Source organism: Amaranthus tricolor, chromosome 4 (assembly GCF_026212465.1).
Source record: "Amaranthus tricolor cultivar Red isolate AtriRed21 chromosome 4, ASM2621246v1, whole genome shotgun sequence".
Taxonomy (NCBI): Eukaryota; Viridiplantae; Streptophyta; class Magnoliopsida; order Caryophyllales; family Amaranthaceae; genus Amaranthus; species Amaranthus tricolor.
In genome coordinates this window covers 17,464,725-17,477,374 of record NC_080050.1, presented here as the reverse complement: position 1 = coordinate 17,477,374, position 12,650 = coordinate 17,464,725, and the positions used below count along the sequence as shown (strand labels likewise).

At 47.6% G+C, this 12,650-nt stretch overlaps 19 non-coding genes across 19 annotated transcripts; all 19 read left to right on the top strand.

Annotated features, from left to right (window-relative positions):
- Positions 1-107: 107 nt before the first annotated feature.
- Positions 108-226, top strand: LOC130811898 (5S ribosomal RNA). The gene has a single exon (XR_009041514.1). It is a non-coding gene; the product is annotated as a 5S ribosomal RNA (ribosomal RNA).
- A 548-nt stretch (positions 227-774) lies between these two features.
- LOC130811884 (5S ribosomal RNA) lies at positions 775-893 on the top strand. Its single transcript, XR_009041501.1, has one exon. It is a non-coding gene; the product is annotated as a 5S ribosomal RNA (ribosomal RNA).
- Positions 894-1,444: 551 nt separating this feature from the next.
- On the top strand, positions 1,445-1,563 carry LOC130811897 (5S ribosomal RNA). The gene has a single exon (XR_009041513.1). It is a non-coding gene; the product is annotated as a 5S ribosomal RNA (ribosomal RNA).
- Positions 1,564-2,112: 549 nt separating this feature from the next.
- LOC130811864 (5S ribosomal RNA) lies at positions 2,113-2,231 on the top strand. Its single transcript, XR_009041483.1, has one exon. It is a non-coding gene; the product is annotated as a 5S ribosomal RNA (ribosomal RNA).
- A 550-nt stretch (positions 2,232-2,781) lies between these two features.
- Positions 2,782-2,900, top strand: LOC130811896 (5S ribosomal RNA). Its single transcript, XR_009041512.1, has one exon. It is a non-coding gene; the product is annotated as a 5S ribosomal RNA (ribosomal RNA).
- A 549-nt stretch (positions 2,901-3,449) lies between these two features.
- On the top strand, positions 3,450-3,568 carry LOC130811894 (5S ribosomal RNA). The gene has a single exon (XR_009041511.1). It is a non-coding gene; the product is annotated as a 5S ribosomal RNA (ribosomal RNA).
- Positions 3,569-4,117: 549 nt separating this feature from the next.
- LOC130811893 (5S ribosomal RNA) lies at positions 4,118-4,236 on the top strand. The gene has a single exon (XR_009041510.1). It is a non-coding gene; the product is annotated as a 5S ribosomal RNA (ribosomal RNA).
- Positions 4,237-4,785: 549 nt separating this feature from the next.
- LOC130811892 (5S ribosomal RNA) lies at positions 4,786-4,904 on the top strand. The gene has a single exon (XR_009041509.1). It is a non-coding gene; the product is annotated as a 5S ribosomal RNA (ribosomal RNA).
- Positions 4,905-5,452: 548 nt separating this feature from the next.
- On the top strand, positions 5,453-5,571 carry LOC130811788 (5S ribosomal RNA). The gene has a single exon (XR_009041410.1). It is a non-coding gene; the product is annotated as a 5S ribosomal RNA (ribosomal RNA).
- A 553-nt stretch (positions 5,572-6,124) lies between these two features.
- LOC130811758 (5S ribosomal RNA) lies at positions 6,125-6,243 on the top strand. The gene has a single exon (XR_009041382.1). It is a non-coding gene; the product is annotated as a 5S ribosomal RNA (ribosomal RNA).
- Positions 6,244-6,791: 548 nt separating this feature from the next.
- Positions 6,792-6,910, top strand: LOC130811701 (5S ribosomal RNA). Its single transcript, XR_009041330.1, has one exon. It is a non-coding gene; the product is annotated as a 5S ribosomal RNA (ribosomal RNA).
- A 549-nt stretch (positions 6,911-7,459) lies between these two features.
- LOC130811908 (5S ribosomal RNA) lies at positions 7,460-7,578 on the top strand. Its single transcript, XR_009041524.1, has one exon. It is a non-coding gene; the product is annotated as a 5S ribosomal RNA (ribosomal RNA).
- Positions 7,579-8,126: 548 nt separating this feature from the next.
- Positions 8,127-8,245, top strand: LOC130811846 (5S ribosomal RNA). The gene has a single exon (XR_009041466.1). It is a non-coding gene; the product is annotated as a 5S ribosomal RNA (ribosomal RNA).
- A 549-nt stretch (positions 8,246-8,794) lies between these two features.
- LOC130811699 (5S ribosomal RNA) lies at positions 8,795-8,913 on the top strand. The gene has a single exon (XR_009041328.1). It is a non-coding gene; the product is annotated as a 5S ribosomal RNA (ribosomal RNA).
- Positions 8,914-9,463: 550 nt separating this feature from the next.
- LOC130811768 (5S ribosomal RNA) lies at positions 9,464-9,582 on the top strand. Its single transcript, XR_009041391.1, has one exon. It is a non-coding gene; the product is annotated as a 5S ribosomal RNA (ribosomal RNA).
- Positions 9,583-10,134: 552 nt separating this feature from the next.
- On the top strand, positions 10,135-10,253 carry LOC130811862 (5S ribosomal RNA). The gene has a single exon (XR_009041482.1). It is a non-coding gene; the product is annotated as a 5S ribosomal RNA (ribosomal RNA).
- Positions 10,254-10,801: 548 nt separating this feature from the next.
- Positions 10,802-10,920, top strand: LOC130811698 (5S ribosomal RNA). The gene has a single exon (XR_009041327.1). It is a non-coding gene; the product is annotated as a 5S ribosomal RNA (ribosomal RNA).
- A 554-nt stretch (positions 10,921-11,474) lies between these two features.
- On the top strand, positions 11,475-11,593 carry LOC130811891 (5S ribosomal RNA). The gene has a single exon (XR_009041508.1). It is a non-coding gene; the product is annotated as a 5S ribosomal RNA (ribosomal RNA).
- Positions 11,594-12,141: 548 nt separating this feature from the next.
- On the top strand, positions 12,142-12,260 carry LOC130811787 (5S ribosomal RNA). Its single transcript, XR_009041409.1, has one exon. It is a non-coding gene; the product is annotated as a 5S ribosomal RNA (ribosomal RNA).
- The last annotated feature ends 390 nt before the right edge of the window (positions 12,261-12,650 follow it).

The following is a 12,650-nucleotide window of genomic DNA, read 5'->3' as shown; positions in this document are numbered from 1 at the left end:
GCTCGAAATAAGGGGTCTCGATTGCGAATTTACGAGCTTCGGAATGCTCTGGTTTTTTACTTTTGGGCGGCAACGCGCATGTAATCAAATTGTTACGGTGAATGAACGGGTGCGATCATACCAGCACTAATGCACCGGATCCCATCAGAACTCCGCAGTTAAGCGATGTTGGGCGAGAGTAGTACTAGGATGGGTGACCTCCTGGGAAGTCCTCGTGTTGCACCCCTTTTTCCGTTCTGTTTTTTTTTTAATTTTTTTTTTGTTTCCGCTACACTTGACTAAGAGCCATTTCAGTGATTATGGTAATATAATCCTCGGAAGTAATTTTATTTATAAAATTATAACTCGCAACCGGGTCCCGACCTCGAATTCACGAGCACTCGAAAGTTAGGACCCGTTGAGGCGGGTCGATGCGCATGCGAACGAACTGTTCGAAAGAGGCGTGCATCGGTGCGTTCGTGTAAGCGGAAATTGCACCGGATCCCGTCGGAACTCCCCGCGGAAGCGTGCCCAGCGTGGATGGCCTATTGATTTCCAAGTGTTGCGCGGATTTCTTAAATACTTCGTCGTTTTTTTGTTGCGAGTTCACCTGGCTTTCACAGCCGGCGGACTCTTTTGTGAATCGGACAATACCGATAGGGTGAAAAACAGTATTTGGGAAGAAGAAGGCTCGAAATAAGGGGTCTCGATTGCGAATTTACGAGCTTCGGAATGCTCTGGTTTTTACTTTTGGGCGGCAACGCGCATGTAATCAAATTGTTACGGTGAATGAACGGGTGCGATCATACCAGCACTAATGCACCGGATCCCATCACAACCCCGCAGTTAAGCGTGCTTGGGCGAGAGTAGTACTAGGATGGGTGACCACCTGGGAAGTCCTCGTGTTGCACCCCTTTTTCCGTTCTTTTTTTTTTTAATATTTTTTTTTTTGTTTCCGCTACACTTGAGCAAGAGCCATTTCAGTGATTATGGTAATATAATCCTCGGAAGTAATTTTATTTATAAAATTATAACTCGCAACCGGGTCCCGACCTCGAATTCACGGGCACTCGAAAGGTAGGACCCGTTGAGGCGGGTCGATGCGCATGCGAACGAACTGTTCGAAAGAGGCGTGCATCGGTGCGTTCGTGTAAGCGGAAATTGCACCGGATCCCGTCGGAACTCCCCGCGGAAGCGTGCCCGGCGTGGATGGCCTATTGATTTCCAAGTGTTGCGCGGATTTCTTAAATACTTCGTCGTTTTTTTGTTGCGAGTTCACCTGGCTTTTACAGCCGGCGGACTCTTTTGTGAATCGGACAATACCGATAGGGTGAAAAACAGTATTTGGGAAGAAGAAGGCTCGAAATAAGGGGTCTCGATTGCGAATTTACGAGCTTCGGAATGCTCTGGTTTTTTACTTTTGGGCGGCAACGCGCATGTAATCAAATTGTTACGGTGAATGAACGGGTGCGATCATACCAGCACTAATGCACCGGATCCCATCAGAACTCCGCAGTTAAGCGATGTTGGGCGAGAGTAGTACTAGGATGGGTGACCTCCTGGGAAGTCCTCGTGTTGCACCCCTTTTTCCGTTCTGTTTTTTTTTTAATTTTTTTTTTGTTTCCGCTACACTTGACTAAGAGCCATTTCAGTGATTATGGTAATATAATCCTCGGAAGTAATTTTATTTATAAAATTATAACTCGCAACCGGGTCCCGACCTCGAATTCACGAGCACTCGAAAGTTAGGACCCGTTGAGGCGGGTCGATGCGCATGCGAACGAATTGTTCGAAAGAGGCGTGCATCGGTGCGTTCGTGTAAGCGGAAATTGCACCGGATCCCGTCGGAACTCCCCGCGGAAGCGTGCCCGGCGTGGATGGCCTATTGATTTCCAAGTGTTGCGCGGATTTCTTAAATACTTCGTCGTTTTTTTGTTGCGAGTTCACCTGGCTTTCACAGCCGGCGGACTCTTTTGTGAATCGGACAATACCGATAGGGTGAAAAACAGTATTTGGGAAGAAGAAGGCTCGAAATAAGGGGTCTCGATTGCGAATTTACGAGCTTCGGAATGCTCTGGTTTTTTACTTTTGGGCGGCAACGCGCATGTAATCAAATTGTTACGGTGAATGAACGGGTGCGATCATACCAGCACCAATGCACCCGATCCCATCAGAACTCCGCAGTTAAGCGTGCTTGGGCGAGAGTAGTACTAGGATGGGTGACCACCTGGGAAGTCCTCGTGTTGCACCCCTTTTTCCGTTCTTTTTTTTTTTTTAATTTTTTTTTTGTTTCCGCTACACTTGAGCAAGAGCCATTTCAGTGATTATGGTAATATAATCCTTGGAAGTAATTTTATTTATAAAATTATAACTCGCAACCGGGTCCCGACCTCGAATTCACGGGCACTCGAAAGGTAGGACCCGTTGAGGCGGGTCGATGCGCATGCGAACGAATTGTTCGAAAGAGGCGTGCATCGGTGCGTTCGTGTAAGCGGAAATTGCACCGGATCCCGTCGGAACTCCCCGCGGAAGCGTGCCCGGCGTGGATGGCCTATTGATTTCCAAGTGTGGCGCGGATTTCTTAAATATTTCGTCGTTTTTTTGTTGCGAGTTCACCTGGCTTTTACAGCCGGCGGACTCTTTTGTGAATCGGACAATACCGATAGGGTGAAAAACAGAATTTGGGAAGAAGAAGGCTCGAAATAAGGGGTCTCGATTGCGAATTTACGAGCTTCGGAATGCTCTGGTTTTTTACTTTTGGGCGGCAACGCGCATGTAATCAAATTGTTACGGTGAATGAACGGGTGCGATCATACCAGCACTAATGCACCGGATCCCATCAGAACTCCGCAGTTAAGCGATGTTGGGCGAGAGTAGTACTAGGATGGGTGACCTCCTGGGAAGTCCTCGTGTTGCACCCCTTTTTCCGTTCTGTTTTTTTTTTAATTTTTTTTTTGTTTCCGCTACACTTGACTAAGAGCCATTTCAGTGATTATGGTAATATAATCCTCGGAAGTAATTTTATTTATAAAATTATAACTCGCAACCGGGTCCCGACCTCGAATTCACGAGCACTCGAAAGTTAGGACCCGTTGAGGCGGGTCGATGCGCATGCGAACGAACTGTTCGAAAGAGGCGTGCATCGGTGCGTTCGTGTAAGCGGAAATTGCACCGGATCCCGTCGGAACTCCCCGCGGAAGCGTGCCCGGCGTGGATGGCCTATTGATTTCCAAGTGTGGCGCGGATTTCTTAAATATTTCGTCGTTTTTTTGTTGCGAGTTCACCTGGCTTTTACAGCCGGCGGACTCTTTTGTGAATCGGACAATACCGATAGGGTGAAAAACAGAATTTGGGAAGAAGAAGGCTCGAAATAAGGGGTCTCGATTGCGAATTTACGAGCTTCGGAATGCTCTGGTTTTTTACTTTTGGGCGGCAACGCGCATGTAATCAAATTGTTACGGTGAATGAACGGGTGCGATCATACCAGCACTAATGCACCGGATCCCATCAGAACTCCGCAGTTAAGCGATGTTGGGCGAGAGTAGTACTAGGATGGGTGACCTCCTGGGAAGTCCTCGTGTTGCACCCCTTTTTCCGTTCTGTTTTTTTTTTAATTTTTTTTTTGTTTCCGCTACACTTGACTAAGAGCCATTTCAGTGATTATGGTAATATAATCCTCGGAAGTAATTTTATTTATAAAATTATAACTCGCAACCGGGTCCCGACCTCGAATTCACGGGCACTCGAAAGGTAGGACCCGTTGAGGCGGGTCGATGCGCATGCGAACGAACTGTTCGAAAGAGGCGTGCATCGGTGCGTTCGTGTAAGCGGAAATTGCACCGGATCCCGTCGGAACTCCCCGCGGAAGCGTGCCCGGCGTGGATGGCCTATTGATTTCCAAGTGTGGCGCGGATTTCTTAAATATTTCGTCGTTTTTTTGTTGCGAGTTCACCTGGCTTTTACAGCCGGCGGACTCTTTTGTGAATCGGACAATACCGATAGGGTGAAAAACAGAATTTGGGAAGAAGAAGGCTCGAAATAAGGGGTCTCGATTGCGAATTTACGAGCTTCGGAATGCTCTGGTTTTTTACTTTTGGGCGGCAACGCGCATGTAATCAAATTGTTACGGTGAATGAACGGGTGCGATCATACCAGCACTAATGCACCGGATCCCATCAGAACTCCGCAGTTAAGCGATGTTGGGCGAGAGTAGTACTAGGATGGGTGACCTCCTGGGAAGTCCTCGTGTTGCACCCCTTTTTCCGTTCTGTTTTTTTTTTAATTTTTTTTTTGTTTCCGCTACACTTGACTAAGAGCCATTTCAGTGATTATGGTAATATAATCCTCGGAAGTAATTTTATTTATAAAATTATAACTCGCAACCGGGTCCCGACCTCGAATTCACGAGCACTCGAAAGTTAGGACCCGTTGAGGCGGGTCGATGCGCATGCGAACGAACTGTTCGAAAGAGGCGTGCATCGGTGCGTTCGTGTAAGCGGAAATTGCACCGGATCCCGTCGGAACTCCCCGCGGAAGCGTGCCCGGCGTGGATGGCCTATTGATTTCCAAGTGTGGCGCGGATTTCTTAAATATTTCGTCGTTTTTTTGTTGCGAGTTCACCTGGCTTTTACAGCCGGCGGACTCTTTTGTGAATCGGACAATACCGATAGGGTGAAAAACAGAATTTGGGAAGAAGAAGGCTCGAAATAAGGGGTCTCGATTGCGAATTTACGAGCTTCGGAATGCTCTGGTTTTTTACTTTTGGGCGGCAACGCGCATGTAATCAAATTGTTACGGTGAATGAACGGGTGCGATCATACCAGCACTAATGCACCGGATCCCATCAGAACTCCGCAGTTAAGCGATGTTGGGCGAGAGTAGTACTAGGATGGGTGACCTCCTGGGAAGTCCTCGTGTTGCACCCCTTTTTCCGTTCTGTTTTTTTTTTAATTTTTTTTTTGTTTCCGCTACACTTGACTAAGAGCCATTTCAGTGATTATGGTAATATAATCCTCGGAAGTAATTTTATTTATAAAATTATAACTCGCAACCGGGTCCCGACCTCGAATTCACGGGCACTCGAAAGGTAGGACCCGTTGAGGCGGGTCGATGCGCATGCGAACGAACTGTTCGAAAGAGGCGTGCATCGGTGCGTTCGTGTAAGCGGAAATTGCACCGGATCCCGTCGGAACTCCCCGCGGAAGCGTGCCCGGCGTGGATGGCCTATTGATTTCCAAGTGTTGCGCAGATTTCTTAAATACTTCGTCGTTTTTTTGTTGCGAGTTCACCTGGCTTTTACAGCCGGCGGACTCTTTTGTGAATCGGACAATACCGATAGGGTGAAAAACAGTATTTGGGAAGAAGAAGGCTCGAAATAAGGGGTCTCGATTGCGAATTTACGAGCTTCGGAATGCTCTGGTTTTTACTTTTGGGCGGCAACGCGCATGTAATCAAATTGTTACGGTGAATGAACGGGTGCGATCATACCAGCACTAATGCACCGGATCCCATCAGAACCCCGCAGTTAAGCGTGCTTGGGCGAGAGTAGTACTAGGATGGGTGACCACCTGGGAAGTCCTCGTGTTGCACCCCTTTTTCCGATCTTTTTTTTTTTATTATTTTTTTTTTTTTTGTTTCCGCTACACTTGAGCAAGAGCCATTTCAGTGATTATGGTAATATAATCCTCGGAAGTAATTTTATTTATAAAATTATAACTCGCAACCGGGTCCCGACCTCGAATTCACGGGCACTCGAAAGGTAGGACCCGTTGAGGCGGGTCGATGCGCATGCGAACGAACTGTTCGAAAGAGGCGTGCATCGGTGCGTTCGTGTAAGCGGAAATTGCACCGGATCCCGTCGGAACTCCCCGCGGAAGCGTGCCCGGCGTGGATGGCCTATTGATTTCCAAGTGTTGCGCGGATTTCTTAAATACTTCGTCGTTTTTTTGTTGCGAGTTCACCTGGCTTTTACAGCCGGCGGACTCTTTTGTGAATCGGACAATACCGATAGGGTGAAAAACAGTATTTGGGAAGAAGAAGGCTCGAAATAAGGGGTCTCGATTGCGAATTTACGAGCTTCGGAATGCTCTGGTTTTTACTTTTGGGCGGCAACGCGCATGTAATCAAATTGTTACGGTGAATGAACGGGTGCGATCATACCAGCACTAATGCACCGGATCCCATCAGAACTCCGCAGTTAAGCGTGCTTGGGCGAGAGTAGTACTAGGATGGGTGACCACCTGGGAAGTCCTCGCGTTGCACCCCTTTTTCCGTTCTTTTTTTTTTTAATTTTTTTTTTTGTTTCCGCTACACTTGAGCAAGAGCCATTTCAGTGATTATGGTAATATAATCCTCGGAAGTAATTTTATTTATAAAATTATAACTCGCAACCGGGTCCCGACCTCGAATTCACGGGCACTCGAAAGGTAGGACCCGTTGAGGCGGGTCGATGCGCATGCGAACGAACTGTTCGAAAGAGGCGTGCATCGGTGCGTTCGTGTAAGCGGAAATTGCACCGGATCCCGTCGGAACTCCCCGCGGAAGCGTGCCCGGCGTGGATGGCCTATTGATTTCCAAGTGTTGCGCGGATTTCTTAAATACTTCGTCGTTTTTTTGTTGCGAGTTCACCTGGCTTTTACAGCCGGCGGACTCTTTTGTGAATCGGACAATACCGATAGGGTGAAAAACAGTATTTGGGAAGAAGAAGGCTCGAAATAAGGGGTCTCGATTGCGAATTTACGAGCTTCGGAATGCTCTGGTTTTTACTTTTGGGCGGCAACGCGCATGTAATCAAATTGTTACGGTGAATGAACGGGTGCGATCATACCAGCACTAATGCACCGGATCCCATCAGAACTCCGCAGTTAAGCGTGCTTGGGCGAGAGTAGTACTAGGATGGGTGACCACCTGGGAAGTCCTCGTGTTGCACCCCTTTTTCCGTTCTTTTTTTTTTTTAATTTTTTTTTTGTTTCCGCTACACTTGAGCAAGAGCCATTTCAGTGATTATGGTAATATAATCCTCGGAAGTAATTTTATTTATAAAATTATAACTCGCAACTGGGTCCCGCCCTCGAATTCACGGGCACTCGAAAGGTAGGACCCGTTGAGGCGGGTCGATGCGCATGCGAACGAACTGTTCGAAAGAGGCGTGCATCGGTGCGTTCGTGTAAGCGGAAATTGCACCGGATCCCGTCGGAACTCCCCGCGGAAGCGTGCCCGGCGTGGATGGCCTATTGATTTCCAAGTGTTGCGCGGATTTCTTAAATACTTCGTCGTTTTTTTGTTGCGAGTTCACCTGGCTTTTACAGCCGGCGGACTCTTTTGTGAATCGGACAATACCGATAGGGTGAAAAACAGTATTTGGGAAGAAGAAGGCTCGAAATAAGGGGTCTCGATTGCGAATTTACGAGCTTCGGAATGCTCTGGTTTTTTACTTTTGGGCGGCAACGCGCATGTAATCAAATTGTTACGGTGAATGAACGGGTGCGATCATACCAGCACTAATGCACCGGATCCCATCAGAACTCCGCAGTTAAGCGATGTTGGGCGAGAGTAGCACTAGGATGGGTGACCTCCTGGGAAGTCCTCGTGTTGCACCCCTTTTTCCGTTCTTTTTTTTTTTAATTTTTTTTTTGTTTCCGCTACACTTGAGCAAGAGCCATTTCAGTGATTATGGTAATATAATCCTTGGAAGTAATTTTATTTATAAAATTATAACTCGCAACCGGGTCCCGACCTCGAATTCACGAGCACTCGAAAGTTAGGACCCGTTGAGGCGGGTCGATGCGCATGCGAACGAACTGTTCGAAAGAGGCGTGCATCGGTGCGTTCGTGTAAGCGGAAATTGCACCGGATCCCGTCGGAACTCCCCGCGGAAGCGTGCCCGGCGTGGATGGCCTCTTGATTTCCAAGTGTGGCGCGGATTTCTTAAATATTTCGTCGTTTTTTTGTTGCGAGTTCACCTGGCTTTTACAGCCGGCGGACTCTTTTGTGAATCGGACAATACCGATAGGGTGAAAAACAGTATTTGGGAAGAAGAAGGCTCGAAATAAGGGGTCTCGATTGCGAATTTACGAGCTTCGGAATGCTCTGGTTTTTTACTTTTGGGCGGCAACGCGCATGTAATCAAATTGTTACGGTGAATGAATGGGTGCGATCATACCAGCACTAATGCACCGGATCCCATCAGAACTCTGCAGTTAAGCGTGCTTGGGCGAGAGTAGTACTAGGATGGGTGACCTCCTGGGAAGTCCTCGTGTTGCACGCCTTTTTCCGTTCTTTTTTTTTTTAATTTTTTTTTTTGTTTCCGCTACACTTGAGCAAGAGCCATTTCAGTGATTATGGTAATATAATCCTTGGAAGTAATTTTATTTATAAAATTATAACTCGCAACCGGGTCCCGACCTCGAATTCACGGGCACTCGAAAGTTAGGACCCATTGAGGCGGGTCGATGCGCATGCGAACGAATTGTTCGAAAGAGGCGTGCATCGGTGCGTTCGTGTAAGCGGAAATTGCACCGGATCCCGTCGGAACTCCCCGCGGAAGCGTGCCCGGCGTGGATGGCCTATTGATTTCCAAGTGTGGCGCGGATTTCTTAAATATTTCGTCGTTTTTTTGTTGCGAGTTCACCTGGCTTTTACAGCCGGCGGACTCTTTTGTGAATCGGACAATACCGATAGGGTGAAAAACAGTATTTGGGAAGAAGAAGGCTCGAAATAAGGGGTCTCGATTGCGAATTTACGAGCTTCGGAATGCTCTGGTTTTTTACTTTTGGGCGGCAACGCGCATGTAATCAAATTGTTACGGTGAATGAACGGGTGCGATCATACCAGCACTAATGCACCGGATCCCATCAGAACTCCGCAGTTAAGCGTGCTTGGGCGAGAGTAGTACTAGGATGGGTGACCACCTGGGAAGTCCTCGTGTTGCACCCCTTTTTCCGTTCTTTTTTTTTTTTTAATTTTTTTTTTGTTTCCGCTACACTTGAGCAAGAGCCATTTCAGTGATTATGGTAATATAATCCTTGGAAGTAATTTTATTTATAAAATTATAACTCGCAACCGGGTCCCGACCTCGAATTCACGGGCACTCGAAAGGTAGGACCCGTTGAGGCGGGTCGATGCGCATGCGAACGAACTATTCGAAAGAGGCGTGCATCGGTGCGTTCGTGTAAGCGGAAATTGCACCGGATCCCGTCGGAACTCCCCGCGGAAGCGTGCCCGGCGTGGATGGCCTCTTGATTTCCAAGTGTGGCGCGGATTTCTTAAATATTTCGTCGTTTTTTTGTTGCGAGTTCACCTGGCTTTTACAGCCGGCGGACTCTTTTGTGAATCGGACAATACCGATAGGGTGAAAAACAGTATTTGGGAAGAAGAAGGCTCGAAATAAGGGGTCTCGATTGCGAATTTACGAGCTTCGGAATGCTCTGGTTTTTTACTTTTGGGCGGCAACGCGCATGTAATCAAATTGTTACGGTGAATGAACGGGTGCGATCATACCAGCACTAATGCACCGGATCCCATCAGAACTCTGCAGTTAAGCGTGCTTGGGCGAGAGTAGTACTAGGATGGGTGACCTCCTGGGAAGTCCTCGTGTTGCACCCCTTTTTCCGTTCTTTTTTTTTTTTTAATTTTTTTTTTTTGTTTCCGCTACACTTGAGCAAGAGCCATTTCAGTGATTATGGTAATATAATCCTTGGAAGTAATTTTATTTATAAAATTATAACTCGCAACCGGGTCCCGACCTCGAATTCACGGGCACTCGAAAGTTAGGACCCATTGAGGCGGGTCGATGCGCATGCGAACGAATTGTTCGAAAGAGGCCTGCATCGGTGCGTTCGTGTAAGCGGAAATTGCACCGGATCCCGTCGGAACTCCCCGCGGAAGCGTGCCCGGCGTGGATGGCCTATTGATTTCCAAGTGTGGCGCGGATTTCTTAAATATTTCGTCGTTTTTTTGTTGCGAGTTCACCTGGCTTTTACAGCCGGCGGACTCTTTTGTGAATCGGACAATACCGATAGGGTGAAAAACAGTATTTGGGAAGAAGAAGGCTCGAAATAAGGGGTCTCGATTGCGAATTTACGAGCTTCGGAATGCTCTGGTTTTTTACTTTTGGGCGGCAACGCGCATGTAATCAAATTGTTACGGTGAATGAACGGGTGCGATCATACCAGCACCAATGCACCCGATCCCATCAGAACTCCGCAGTTAAGCGTGCTTGGGCGAGAGTAGTACTAGGATGGGTGACCACCTGGGAAGTCCTCGTGTTGCACCCCTTTTTCCGTTCTTTTTTTTTTTTAATTTTTTTTTTGTTTCCGCTACACTTGAGCAAGAGCCATTTCAGTGATTATGGTAATATAATCCTTGGAAGTAATTTTATTTATAAAATTATAACTCGCAACCGGGTCCCGACCTCGAATTCACGGGCACTCGAAAGGTAGGAACCGTTGAGGCGGGTCGATGCGCATGCGAACGAACTATTCGAAAGAGGCGTGCATCGGTGCGTTCGTGTAAGCGGAAATTGCACCGGATCCCGTCGGAACTCCCCGCGGAAGCGTGCCCGGCGTGGATGGCCTCTTGATTTCCAAGTGTGGCGCGGATTTCTTAAATATTTCGTCGTTTTTTTGTTGCGAGTTCACCTGGCTTTTACAGCCGGCGGATTCTTTTGTGAATCGGACAATACCGATAGGGTGAAAAACAGTATTTGGGAAGAAGAAGGCTCGAAATAAGGGGTCTCGATTGCGAATTTACGAGCTTCGGAATGCTCTGTTTTTTACTTTTGGGCGGCAACGCGCATGTAATCAAATTGTTACGGTGAATGAACGGGTGCGATCATACCAGCACTAATGCACCGGATCCCATCAGAACTCCGCAGTTAAGCGTGCTTGGGCGAGAGTAGTACTAGGATGGGTGACCACCTGGGAAGTCCTCGTGTTGCACCCCTTTTTCCGTTCTTTTTTTTTTTATTATTATTTTTTTTTTTGTTTCCGCTACACTTGAGCAAGAGCCATTTCAGTGATTATGGTAATATAATCCTTGGAAGTAATTTTATTTATAAAATTATAACTCGCAACCGGGTCCCGACCTCGAATTCACGGGCACTCGAAAGGTAGGACCCGTTGAGGCGGGTCGATGCGCATGCGAACGAATTGTTCGAAAGAGGCGTGCATCGGTGCGTTCGTGTAAGCGGAAATTGCACCGGATCCCGTCGGAACTCCCCGCGGAAGCGTGCCCGGCGTGGATGGCCTATTGATTTCCAAGTGTGGCGCGGATTTCTTAAATATTTCGTCGTTTTTTTGTTGCGAGTTCACCTGGCTTTTACAGCCGGCGGACTCTTTTGTGAATCGGACAATACCGATAGGGTGAAAAACAGAATTTGGGAAGAAGAAGGCTCGAAATAAGGGGTCTCGATTGCGAATTTACGAGCTTCGGAATGCTCTGGTTTTTTACTTTTGGGCGGCAACGCGCATGTAATCAAATTGTTACGGTGAATGAACGGGTGCGATCATACCAGCACTAATGCACCGGATCCCATCAGAACTCCGCAGTTAAGCGATGTTGGGCGAGAGTAGTACTAGGATGGGTGACCTCCTGGGAAGTCCTCGTGTTGCACCCCTTTTTCCGTTCTGTTTTTTTTTTAATTTTTTTTTTGTTTCCGCTACACTTGAGCAAGAGCCATTTCAGTGATTATGGTAATATAATCCTTGGAAGTAATTTTATTTATAAAATTATAACTCGCAACCGGGTCCCGACCTCGAATTCACGAGCACTCGAAAGTTAGGACCCGTTGAGGCGGGTCGATGCGCATGCGAACGAACTGTTCGAAAGAGGCGTGCATCGGTGCGTTCGTGTAAGCGGAAATTGCACCGGATCCCGTCGGAACTCCCCACGGAAGCGTGCCCGGCGTGGATGGCCTATTGATTTCCAAGTGTTGCGCGGATTTCTTAAATACTTCGTCGTTTTTTTGTTGCGAGTTCACCTGGCTTTTACAGCCGGCGGACTCTTTTGTGAATCGGACAATACCGATAGGGTGAAAAACAGTATTTGGGAAGAAGAAGGCTCGAAATAAGGGGTCTCGATTGCGAATTTACGAGCTTCGGAATGCTCTGGTTTTTACTTTTGGGCGGCAACGCGCATGTAATCAAATTGTTACGGTGAATGAACGGGTGCGATCATACCAGCACTAATGCACCGGATCCCATCAGAACCCCGCAGTTAAGCGTGCTTGGGCGAGAGTAGTACTAGGATGGGTGACCACCTGGGAAGTCCTCGTGTTGCACCCCTTTTTCCGTTCTTTTTTTTTTTATTATTATTTTTTTTTTGTTTCCGCTACACTTGAGCAAGAGCCATTTCAGTGATTATGGTAATATAATCCTCGGAAGTAATTTTATTTATAAAATTATAACTCGCAACCGGGTCCCGACCTCGAATTCACGGGCACTCGAAAGGTAGGACCCGTTGAGGCGGGTCGATGCGCATGCGAACGAACTGTTCGAAAGAGGCGTGCATCGGTGCGTTCGTGTAAGCGGAAATTGCACCGGATCCCGTCGGAACTCCCCGCGGAAGCGTGCCCGGCGTGGATGGCCTATTGATTTCCAAGTGTTGCGCGGATTTCTTAAATACTTCGTCGTTTTTTTGTTGCGAGTTCACCTGGCTTTTACAGCCGGCGGACT